We start from the raw sequence: 12861 nt of genomic DNA on the forward strand, positions 1-12861 counted from the left end.
ACACTCGGGGGCAGAACGGTCAAGCAGCCATGTCACCCAGGAAGTAGAGCTCCACTGGCCCTGCTGTACCCCAAAGGGAGTGACCAAGTGAGCAGAGGGCCGCAGGTAAAACCAACGCACCCTCAACAGCTGCTCCCAGCCAGGAAGAGATTTGTGTGCCCACTGGTGTCACCATGGTGGCATCCTAGGATCAGAGGCCACAGACTGAGGGAAGAGAAGATGCTGCTGCCGTGGTGACTTCAGGGCAGCTTTGACTTCTCAAGTCGCCTGTCATGTGCTCTGCCATGCATGGCACAAGTCCTACCTGAAATCTGCTCCAACTTTGAGGCTGCACATCAGCAAATCAATTCCTGCTGGAGGAGACAGAGACAAATGAGTGTGACAGGATGGGAGGGGCAGGTGCCTGGCAGGGGCTGTGACCCGGTCCCTCCCACCCCAACTTCTGCGCCCTGCAATTTCCCATCGAAACCCCCTGAGTCTTGCTTCCATATTAAAAAATAGTGATTCCGTTTTAATCTTCGGCGTCTGTGTCAGGCTTGGTTTCCCTGCTCAGAATCATAAACAGCAAATGAGTGTAAGAAGCAACGTGATGGATCCCAGGGCATCCATCATCGGGCATTTCCCCCACCTCCACCCTTTCTCACTATGAGGCACCATTGCCTACCTTTCCTCTTCCATTGCCATCAGCACCAGGTGTGCAAAAGGGATCCAAACTTGCCACTGACAAGGAGCACAGAGGAACACAAGCAAACCTGTACTGATTTTCCCCTACGGGACCTCCAGCCAAAGCTTTCCAACTGCACGTCCGCCGGCCAAGCCCAGAAGCTTCTACTGGGTGGAGAAATCTACAAATGAACAGTGCTGCTGTCAGGTATTTCTTCTTTCTCTTCCTTTTTGCCTTTCTTTCTCTCTATAATCACCTCCCAGTTTCAAGCTGTCGGGTCCTGCACTCAGAGACACTGAACTTCTATCCTGCATAGCTTTTCCTTCAGTCCGGGGTTTTGTCACCAAACACTTCAAACTGAGTGCTTTTTTCAGTACTGAGGGTAGAACCCAGGGCCTTTGACTAAGCTACCTCTGCAGCCCTTTTCTAATTTTTTTTTATTTTGAGATGAGGTCTTGCAAAGTTACTAAGCTTCCTGGATTGGGCTCAAACTTGCAAACCTCCTACCACAGTCTCCCAGGGTTAAGCTGTCAAATCATAGGAATTTATATCTCAGAATTCTAGGCAAGGAAGCCCAGGATCAAGATACCAGCACATCTGATGTCCGGAGAGAGCTGACCTCCGCCTCGTTAATAGTACCTGGTACATGGCAGAAGGGCAATAGTAAAGAAAGGGGTCATGTAAAGCTCTGGAGCTTTTTAAGGGGTGTTACTCTGACTTAATGCCTTCCCAAAGCACCGCCCCTTAAGACTCTTACTTTTGGGATTAAATTTTTAACATGAATTATGGACACATGCAAACAAAAGTGTCAAGCCATCACGCTATCTGCCCCCCGACAGGGAAGTCACCAAGACGGCCTTCAGGAGCAGGTGGACACCATGACATTCCTACTCAGGGCTCCAAAATGCTCTGCACTCGGGTGAATTTGTAGGATGGAGTGGAGAGGGCTGAGTTCTAGGGAGCTGCCTGGGGAGACTGAGACAGTTTCACGGGTCACACAGCACTTAGCTGCAGGGGGCCTGGGGGGACCCCACCACTTGGTGCACAAGATGTTTGTGCACCGTAATTAGGATTAAATGAGCATATGGTGGGGAAAATCTGCTTGCAGGAGAGGAAAGAATGAAAATGACCATCACAGGAAAACCAGTGCAAACGGGCTGCGGGTCTGTGGGCAGAGGGACCAGATACGGCCAACAGAGGCGGGAGGGAGGTGAGGTGGGAAGGCCTGGGTGAGGCAGGGTGTGGTGGGGCCCGACCACTCCAGCCTTCTGCCTGCGACTTAAAATTCACCTCTCCAGCTCCTCGGTGAACCTCACGCTTCTCACAGTGATTTAGCAAACAATCTGCTTTCCTTCTTTTAATTCAAAGGATTAAGATTTAATTATGATTAAAAGATATTTCCCAGAGCAGGAATCGGTGGCCACTTTCATCTGTCACCTTCACTTTTATTCCCACTGGTCTGGCTTCGAAGATGATTTCCTTGAAAGGCCCCCAAACTCAGGCTGCCCAAGGTCACAGAAGCAGGTGGCCTGTGTCTTCTCCTTAATAAAAAGAAGCCAGAGGTGTGATGACCACAGGGGCTCATTTATTAAGATCAGGCTTCCAGGCTTTCGTGAAGATGTCCTTTTTTAGATGGCCTTTGTTGGTTCCACTGTGTTGCAGTGATCACACTGGCTGGAGGCAGGAGTCCAGTCTCAGGGACTTGTGAACTTGGGCCCCTTGTTAGGCTGTCAAGGGTGCTGTGGAGCTGAGCACTGAACAGAGTCACCTGTCCCTAGTGGGTGAACCTAGCTGGATCAGTAGATATGCTTTTGGCCCAGTTTCTCACACAGGGAAGAGCTCCATGGTACCCCCGCTGGTTCAAGTTCTCTACAGTCATTTCTCAGATTCATATCACTCATCGCAAGATGAGTGGGTGGGTGTGAACAGTACCACTAACAGCAGTACCACTAACTGAGAAGTACAGTGTAGTTACAGCCTCCCCTCCCCATTAACCACACGGTCCGAAGTCCAGGACTCCAAGAGAGAACTGCCCCACTGCACTGAGCCTCCCCACAGAGCCATGAGGGACCGCGTGTCCTCCTAGATGACCAGGGAACTTGATTGTAGGCAGCTGGCTGGATGCTCCTTTCACAGTTCAGCCTGATGTCTTAGCCTTCCCTTGGCTTCCAGAGGCAACAACTTTTGCTCTTGGGACAGGAAGTTCTTGATAAAAATCAGGTGCAGAAGCAGGATGAGTATTCTACCCTGAAGGCACAGGGTGCAAGAAAACCTACCCACAGTACCTCGGTGACAACACAAAACTCGTCCCAGATCTCTGTCACCAGCCTAACTTCTGTCTAGAAGACACTGCTCTAAATGTCTCCCAAATACTTGTGGTTTATGGGTGAAGTTGGGAGATGAATGTTTCCTCCTGCACAAAGCCTTCCCACCCGTTCAGGTAGCCTTTCCGAGAAGTTCTGCCCACCTTCCTGTCCGGATATATGGTGACACCCTTCCTGACCTGTGGGAGCCATGAGGGCAGAGATGATGTCCAAACTGCTTCCTAGGATGCTGGAACCAAGTACCAAAAACTAGGAGATTCAGACAGTTGGTTCTTTTGAGTTCTGGAGGCCAACCGTGGAGATGCAGGCGTGTGCGGGGCTGCTTCTCTGGCGGCTGTGAGGGCATCTGTTCCAGGCCTCCTCCCCGGCTCACAGACATCCACTAGCAAACATCTTCCCTCTCCACACGCATCTCCAGCCTAATTTCCTCTTCTTAGGGCATTGGTCACATCGGGTGAGAGACCACCTCCAACCTCACTTTGACGACAATACCTCTGCCGAGAGCCTGCTCCAACGACAGCCCAGGCCTGAGGTCACGTGGGCTAGCAGCCAAGCACACCGAGGGAGGGGCACAGACCCCACCACAGCAAAGAAACTATCCTATCAGATCTTCTCCTATGAACCCCGCGGAAAAGGTGACTCCTACTATGATCTGGGAAAATAGGAGAGGAACAAAGCAACAACAGGATAGAGAGCAATGGATACGAGGGGGAAATAAGAAGGTAGAGAGAATGTAAAAATTGATTTAAGCACCGGAAGGTGAACAGATGGAAAGGAACCGGAAGCTCATGGGAACCAGAAGACCCTGAACTGGGCTCCTGTGAAACAGAAGTTCCTGGGAATCAGAAGTTCCAAGAACTGGAGTTCCCAGGACCCAGCAGTACAGCATCCCTAGGGGTCATCACAAACACAGTGACCTTAGAGGCTATCATCACACGGCCATGGCCACAGCAGAAAGCTTCAGTAGGATAAAGGGACAGGAGGATATGGATCGAAAATTAATGGACCAGCATAAATCCAAACAACAGAGTCCTCTGTGAGCCTGGAAATGGAATTACATCTATATAGACTATCCAGTTTTGTGCATTTGAATATATGTCATGCTAGCACAAATGCATTGATAGCCATAGTTTTGCTATATTCAATTAAAAATAATATGCAGAAATATTCTCAAGTCACTTTGCCTAATTATTCAGAACCAATTCAGTATTTTAAACTGTGATGAAAATGACAAGGAAAGCCAGCTTCTCCTCTGTCTTTAAGGAAACCATTTTCCATCTTAATCAGCGTCATACAAATAAGAAAATAATCTCATAAACAGGGGACCAGGTAAACATCTTGATCTCTACATTTTCTTCCTAAAATTATTTAAGTCGTTAAGAAAAATGTTACACAGGACCTGGGTATCAAAGCAAATGCCCATAATGCTCACATGCTGGGAGGCTGAGACAGGAGGGTACACGCTTTAGCCCAGTCTGGGTAACTTAGCAACTTAGGAAGACTCTGACTCAAAATAAAATTTTAAACAATTAAAAGGAACTAGAGATATAGCTCAGTGAAAGGGCCTTTGTGAGAAGAGGAAGAGGAAGGGAAGGAGGGATGGAGAGAGAGAGAAATATTCCTATATAAAAGATGTACTTTAGGGCTGGAGATTTAGCTCAGCGGCATAAGTACCTGCCTTATAAGCAGGCGGTTGTGAGTTCGATCCCCGGTACCGATAAAAATGAAAAAGACAAAAAAGGAAAAAAAAGATATACTTTATTGCCCTCTGTAAAGAGCATTAGTTTAAGCAATAGAGGTGCAGCTGTTTCCAAGCCATGCTGTAACATGTGGCATGGCTTCTTGGTAAACAACATCTTTTTAAATGAAACCCTCTCGTCCACTTAGAAAAAACAATTTAAAACCCAGCAGGAGCACATGTAGCATTTGAAAAGTTTCACACGCTGCCATGTGAACACACTCACTATTTTCTGCAAATACCAGTCCTCCAGTTATCCCAGCGTGAGGGCAGCGGGCACGTAGGAGGAGGTGGTGTGTGCAGTAAAGGTCTCCCCTGTTAAACACAGCCAGGAGTCCCGGGAGGCGGGGAGCGGGTCGGGATGTGCAGCTTCTCAGCTCGCTCACTGCTCTGGCTCACCGGCCACATCCTGTGGAGCTGCCCACTCTGCTCCCGCAGCTCTGCGTAGCCTGAGCAGCCGGCAGCTGTGAGCCTCCCAGCGTCTTCCCTAGACAGGGCTGAATCAGTCATCAGAAAGATGTCAGCATCTGCCCGAGCCATTTTATATTGGAATAAATGGCAGATGGCCGTGTTTTTATATTTAATCAGTTCCACCAAATGCAGTTTCGTCTCTTATAAAATGAAGCCATCTGCAGCGTGTAGGTGGACGGATCCCACGGCGGGCCCACTCCAGAGCCTTTGCTCGGGAAGGTAAAACCAAACACGCTGGCATTCGTCAACATCAGGCGCGGGGAGCCTGGAATTCCTTTACAATAACACCTCGTGTTTTTAATAAATACTTAGGTAGAATCATGCTAAATATTTACGGCGAGGATGCCCTCCATATGAGGTCTCAGATGAGGCTCACATTCCACGTCCAACATGACTTGCAACCATTTCTAGAAGCTGCTCCTTCTGAGCTGGTGGAAAATATTCTCACCACACACAAAAAAATGGTCATTTTCTGTGCCTGTGAATCACCCCTGACAAGCATCTTGTCATCACATGGATGCAAATTCTTTCACAGTAAGTTGACTATGACCGCCTCCCTCTCTCCCTGTCTCTGTCTCTCTCTCCCTCTCTATCTCCCTCTCACTGCTTTTCCCTCTCTGTCTCTGTTTCTGTCTCTCTGTCTCTCCTTCTCTCTCTCCCTCTCTTTCTCTCTCTCCTCTTTCTCTCACACATACACATACACACACCCCAATATAAAATATCCTTAACACATACATTTACATATGCCATCTGGGTGGGGTCAGACCAGATGTAAAAAAATGGAATATTTATTTCCAAATGCTGGCAGATGGAACCCTACAATTTTGGCCATCAAAAATAATCAGTGATTCTTTTTACACTGTAGTCCTCCTGGAATTGGACCCAGGGCAGGGTAACCGAAAGGAGGAGGTCTCCTTACCATGAGCAGTGGCAACCCACAGGTCCCCAAGTCAGAGAGGAGCAAGAGGTAGATGGCCCCAAACTCTTGGTCCTGCTGAGGATCAGCATGCATTTCCCAGCACCCCGGGGTCCCATGGCATCCCCGGGAAGACCTTGTGCAAGCTGGAAGCCGTGCCTCTATTATTACTTTAAGCTTTGCCTAGCACTAACGGGTCAGAGCCGCCTGCCCTGCATGGCGCTTGCGGTTCTGCTCTGGTCCCCCCTACACTTTCCTCTTCTCCTCTGCCTCGCCCACTGCCCATTTCTCAGGGGCGTTTGAGGACTCCTCCACCAGGAAGCCCTCCAGCCTCCTGCCACTCTTTGTGGAAGAGCGTATTTGCATGAGTGTCCTGTTTAGCACCCTGCTCCTCTGTTCCGTCCTTTTCTCTGCTGTACTTTGCAGCTGACGTTTTCAGTTTCTTCTGTTCCTCTAGGACAGAGCCAGGGGTCAGGGAGCATACACTGCACGACAGAATGCATTACTGAGTAAAACGCAGGCATTCACTACACTGAAACACCAAAGCTGAAGGCAGAAAGCCCATGTTTACAGCAGCACAGCTCATAACAGCTGCATCTTGGAAGCAGCCTTTATGTCCACCAGCAGATGGGTAGATAAAGAAATGTGGTGTGCACACACAGTGGAGTACTACTATGCCATCAAGAAGGATCGATGAGTCATTTGTAGGAAAATGGCTACCCCTGGAACCCACACTGGTAAGTGAAATAAATCAAACATTCAAGCTTAAGTATTGCATGTTTTCTCTAATATTAAAAAAACAAAATATAAATTAAGAGTAAAATAAAAGATAATAGGAAGGAGGGAAGTAGTTCTTTCTGAAATGGGAAAGGAACCGACAGTTGAAGGGAGAAAGGAGAGAGGGGAGGGACAGGGGGTGAAAAGGAATTAAGATGTTTCAGGTCCACAAACCAACTCCCCACAGGGAATGTAATCACTAGTTGTGCCTGGTGGCACAGGCCTGTAATCCCAGCACTTGGGAGGCTGAGGCAGGAGGATCATTAGGAGGCCAGCCTGGACTACATAGTGAGTTCAAGGCCAGCCTGAATTATAGAGTAAAATCTTGTTTCAAAAAAAAAAGAATGTAAACGTTATGTACTGCCAAAGTATACTAATAAAAATATACAAAAACTATGAAGGTAGAAATTGGCAGGGTTCATTAGTTTTTCTCACAAATCAACAGAAAAGAAAGAAAGTTTATAACCAAAAAAAAAACCCAAGATGGAAGGAGGCGGTGAGGCAGTGGCTGTGGAGTGGCATTTAGTTGCTCAGACCTTAGTAAGGGTAAGACCTCAGTAAAAGCAGAAGAACGCAGTGTATCCCAAGACCTCTGAGCAAACGCCCTCCACAGTGAGAACCAGCTTGGGAACCCAGCAGACACCCCAGATGGAAGGTTAAAAAGAAAAATTAAGTGGCCTCCAGCTTGACATGGCCACAACCGAGGCCTCCGGGCGGGCAGGTGGCCTCCCAGGGTCCTGGGTCCCTGAAGCCGTGGGATTCCCACCCCTCCCCAGCTGCAAGGTGGAAACAGTCACCCCAGCCCCACCCTGGTCTCCCTGGAGTCTCTGCTCCCCTGAGCGGCTCAGCCCCTCCCTCTGTGCCCCTCGGCCTCTCTCCTCTTTCCTGCCCTTCTCTACCAGCAGCCAATGCTGCCCCCCAAAAAAGAAAAGAAAGATGAAAGGCACTGCCAGTGACTGCCCAATGCCATGGTGAGAAGCCTGGGGCCTCCCTGCTCCCTGGACTCTCCCCTCCATTCCTCCCTCCCCCATCACCTCCTTCCACCCCAGGACTGCCGTGGGCCGCTTCCTCTTCCAGTCATTCTCCGGTCCCCATGGCAACAATCCCTCTTCACCACCCCAGGCCCAGTGCCTAAGCCGCCCCCAGTGGCCTCTGCAGGGCTCTGACCAGAGCCGACCTTGTCTCCCAGCCACCCCCAAGGCCTCAGCACTGGACCTTTCCTTTGTCTTCTCGTAGTCGCCTGAAATATCCGCACCTGCTTGGTCACGCAAACCCACTGGAGATGGGCACTGTGTCCTCCGACTCCAGCCTCAGCTGAGATCCACAGAGATGCCTGGAGGTCAGCCCTGAGGGTCCCCTGGGTGCCCTGAGGGTCCCCTGGGTGTGTGGAGCATGGCACTGCTGGGACACTGCCCAGGGAGACGGCTGTGACCTGCTGCCTCGGCTTCCGGGCACACGCTCCTTTCTCCTCTTTACCCGATGCACGGAGAGGGCACGGGGTTCACCCTGAAGTTTGCCACAGCAGTGTCCAGCCCCCCAGTTTTCCTGAGTCCACTCCCAAGGGAGATGACAGCCATGCTTTGCAGACAGGAGGGTTCCCAAGGTCCGGGAGTGAGGGCTGGACAGAACAGCCTAGGAAAAGCCATACAGACCTTCCCAGCAGTGACACGGGGAGTTGGGGGACGTCTGGACACCAGGATGGCGATGGGGCGCATGGCCATGTGTGAGGTGGGAAACCACTCGGGCCAGAGCTCGGAGATGGAGCTGCCTGGGACCTCACAGTTGGCAGCCTGTGTCACCATATCTGACTCCCACGAGTGTCTCCCATGGCCCCAAGTGACTCCTGTATTTGGGAACCAGGCAGGCCAGAAGTCCTAGTGGAGCTGGGCCTCTAGACTATGGCCGTCCATGGGCATCTCACAAACTTTCCCTGAGCAGTCTGTTACTGCTGCTGAGAAAGCTGCGTCTTAGCTCACTCATAGATGTCAACATAAAAATTCGGACATGAAATTTTTTAGAATAGAAGATACTAGAAAAGATGAGCTTCATAATCCCTATCTCACTGGCAGAATCTTTCCTGCTCCGGGGAGGTTTCCACTGAGTGTTTCTCTCTTCACCCTGGCTGCCTAGCTCAAAGCTGAATGTGATGTGAAACCACTGCTGCTTTCCTCAGCCTGGCTCTTTGTCACTTACTTCTGGCTTTATTCCCTTAACTTTCCATGTCTGTTTCACCTCGTATGAGGAAAAGAGAAAGTATCTCGGGGACAAATTAGCAAGTAATGGGTAGAATGCCAAGCCTGTTTCTGCTTGTCTAGGGATTTGGTGAGTGCTATCTCCCTCTCCTGCCCGATCCAGGGTAAAAGTCAGCACAAAGCCCCACTGCCTTCCACTGCCAGATGGGGAAACCTGGGCCCAGGCCTCGTGGAGAGACGCAGCCCCTTCTCCGCATCCAGAGAGGGCTGGGGCCGTGTGCAGGGCACCAGATCAGCAGTGGCTTCCGCTCAGCAGCCTCACATTTCTGTCCCATTACTGCAAAGAACCTGGGCTGGCACAGCCTGGGCAGGGGGAGTCACTGCTCGTGGTCACCCATCGAGCACAGCCCAGGCCTCCTCGCCCCACTCGGGGCCTCCAGGTGTACCCCAAATGCTGGTTCCCTGAGCACACGCCGAGGGGACAAATGTCACGGTCTCCACTGTACAGCAAGCGTCCTTCTCCTGCCCCTGCTGGCCCTGAATTCACAGTGCAGGAAAAACCTGCACAGCTCCCAGCAATCTCTTAAAACTACCAGCATGGAGAACCTGGGGTGCTTGGGGTTTGGTTTTGCTTTCATTTTTATTTTGGAGACAAGGGCCTCACTATGCAGTTCAGGCTGGCAACCCTCCTGTCTCAGCCTCCCAAGTGCTGGTATTACAGGTCCAAAATGCCGTTTGTTCCTGGTTTGCACCAAGTGAGACATTTAGTTCCTCTAATAAATAAGGAATTAAGAGGTAGCTTAGCCTGCCCGGTATGCAGAAGACCTGGGTCCAATCCCCCTTCTCCTCCCCTTTCCTCTCTCTCTCTCTCTCTCTCTCTCTCTCTCTCCCTCTCTCTCTCTCTTCCCTTTCCCCCTCCCTCTTGACCTCTACATCATCCTCCCCCTCCTGTTTACTTCTTCCTCATGCTGTTCTCCTTCTCTTTGTAGTACCAAAGACCACATGAAAGGCCTTCACACCTGCCTGACATTTTCTCTTTTTCTTTTTGAGAATAGACCTCACTGAGTCACTCAGTTACCCAAGCTGGGCTTGAAATTTCCATCCTCCTGCCTCAGCCTCCCAGAGCTCCTAGATGGCAGACGGGCATGCACACCACACCTGGTTCTGATCATCTATTTCAATGGATGAGAGCCAGAGCCGAGAGCCAGGGCTGAGCTCTGCAGCAAGCTGAGAGGCTGGGATGAGAACCCAACTCCCCACCCCCGCCTGGCTCCCCGGGAGGTCCTGGCCGACTGCAGCCATCAGCCAGCAGGATCCAGGCTCTGCCACCCATACAGGAAGCAGCAAATCTCAAATGGCTTTGACCTTGTGGTGGCCCAGGTCTGTGCTTCCCAGGAAGGAAACCAGAACATTTGAAGCTCAGAGTCACCCTAGCGGCATCCGGCCAGAAAGCTAGGCCTTGGCTCCTCAAAGGAGAGTGGGTCCCTGAGGGCTGCACAAGTCCCTGCCACCTCGCCGGGCGGGTCTGTCCAGGAGCAACCAGCAGTGGGCAGTGCTCCAGGGTGTCCCCGAATGCTGGCCACAGCAACAGGGTCAGGGGAGAGCACGACTTCCAAGGGCTTCTGGATTCCTGAAGGTCGCAGGAGGCGCTCTGCTCCCTGCCAGCCTTTGGTTGTTTTTTTTTTTTTTTTTTTTTTTCAGTCCTCTCTACTGTTTATTTTTTTTTTCTTTTTAATTTTGAAAGTATACAACAGAACAAGTCAGAATAAAGCCAACTAAGATCGTACAGTGAAATTAGTACAGAACTTCACAGCAGGTTACTGGGATAACAGTAATAGGTATCACAGTATATTTTGTTATCTTTATAATAGTTGTTCTTTCAGTCATGTATATCAAAATGAGATGAAATATGGAACACTAAAGAACTTATCAAAACAGAATATTGAATAGAGCAGTACCATTAATTAGAAAAGAGCAAAACAGTAATAAAAATATTTGCCTTCAAAGAAATGGTAGAAGGAAGTCCCCCTTATTTTCTATGGTCAACCTGCCAGAATCGGAAACTGTGTGGGGCCCAGTCCTGCCATGCGAAAAAAGCTTGCAGGTGATCCGGGCCAGGAGAAGGACATAGCCCCAAGGTGGCTGGGCGCTGGCCTGGCTTCCACAGCTGCCAGTTCCACGTGCAGCACTTCAATTACATGAGCCAATGTGTGGGCTTCACTGCAGGAAAGGGTTTCTGCCCCTTGAACTCAGCACATCCTGTGAACCCTGTGCCCAGTCCTCTGGACTTCGGGTGACCTGCTGTGCCAGGAGCCCTGTGCCTGTTGAGTTCCCCACTGGCCCCAGTGTGGGCTCCCCAGGAGACTCCCATGATGGGCACCCATGGAGAGGATGAACTCTCATGATGGCTGTCAGGGATCACCCTGACAGGCTCCAGGTAGCCCAGTAAAGGGCTGGCAGCAGGAACTGATCCTCAGCCTTGGGGCATCACCCAGGGAAGCCCAGAGGGCCAGGGTAGACTCCCCTGAGAATAGCACCTGCAGACGGTCATTCACTCACCACCATGACAGCTGCTGGCCACTGGAGGGGCAGTGTGGCAACCCCTCACTGCTCACACCCCATGCCTTGTCTGGAGTGCCCTGGCACAGGCTGGGGGAAGGAAGCCAGCCCCGCTGTGGCTTCTCTTTCGAGGTGGTGGCATAAATGGTGCTAGCGGCTCCGGCAGCTTGAGTGTCAGGACCCTGAGTCACTCGGCCCTTGGGACAGCCCTGTGTGCTCGCTGCCTGTGGGAGAGGTGAGCAGCTCTGTGCAGCCCTGGGGCAGCCTGGCCTCTCTGACCCTGAACAAGTGCCCCTCTGGCCCTGCCCTGTGGTGGGGCAGTCACTGCTGGCCTTGTTGCTAAGTTTCTCCCCCATGGCTAGGTTAGGGGCGCCCAGTCCATTTGCTAAGAGCACAGTGAAGAGCTGAGGTCTGGAGTGAGGATGAGCTACAGTGCTCCTACTTCAGGCCTGGGGGCCAGCTGTATCCAAGCCCGAGAAGGCAGAGACCGTCTCCATGAGCCCTCAGCCCCCAGAACCCGGAAGCCACATCCCTAAATGCCAGTGAAGATCCATCGGAAGGTGCCACGGTTTCCACTCACCATTGGTGCTATTAGAACCAGGCACAGCAGTGCACATCTGTCATCTCTGCTATGGAGGAGGATGAAGCAGGAAGATCTCAAACTGGAGACCAGCCTGGGCAGCTGAGCAATTTAGCAAGATCTTATCTCAAGATTAAAAAAAATTTTTTTAAAGGCCTAGGAATGTAGGTCAATTCAGAAGCCCTGGGTTCCATCCATGTTGCGGGGGAAAATTAAAAAACACCATTAAAAATGGGATCCTGTGGAATCACCAAGTACTTGCACCCAGCTATGTTGCTATTTTGAAGTTTTAAGAGTGAGTATTTTTGCAGGAGAAAATTCCATTGCAAGAATATAACACTGAATAACTGTAAGCACCCTCAGGTACTTAGAAACCAGTAAGACGTGCTCTCTCGTTTTTCCCCTTTATTGAAGAAATTTAATAATCGCATTGCTGCTGAGGGCGCGCTACCCAGCCCTCCATCTGGCTGCTGGAATTCAATCTGCAGACACTCAGAGTCTCCTACTGCCACCTGGAAGGCCTGGTGTGTTTCTTCTGCCGCACTGAGCCAAAGTGTGAACATGGAGGGAAAGATCTTCTGCCGAGGGCAGCGATGTTCCTCCCTCAGCCGGATTTTTTAGTAAGCAATTTACAGAAATC

The 12861-nt window shown here is 50.7% G+C and overlaps 1 long non-coding RNA gene across 1 annotated transcript in view; it reads right to left on the reverse strand.

The window, feature by feature from the left end:
• LOC134477243 (uncharacterized) overlaps nt 1-12861 on the reverse strand; it is a 94332-nt gene that overhangs the window by 23050 nt on the left and 58421 nt on the right. The window contains exons 5-6 of the long non-coding RNA XR_010049159.1: nt 665-845; nt 305-353 (exon numbers count right to left, since the gene is read on the reverse strand). This is a non-coding gene — a long non-coding RNA (uncharacterized LOC134477243). The remainder of the gene's footprint in view (nt 1-304; nt 354-664; nt 846-12861) is intronic.

The sequence above is a fragment of the Cavia porcellus genome, unplaced genomic scaffold, assembly GCF_034190915.1.
Source record: "Cavia porcellus strain 051 isolate PalLab524CR breed Dunkin Hartley unplaced genomic scaffold, mCavPor4.1 scaffold_8, whole genome shotgun sequence".
In the NCBI taxonomy this organism is placed as follows: Eukaryota; Metazoa; Chordata; class Mammalia; order Rodentia; family Caviidae; genus Cavia; species Cavia porcellus.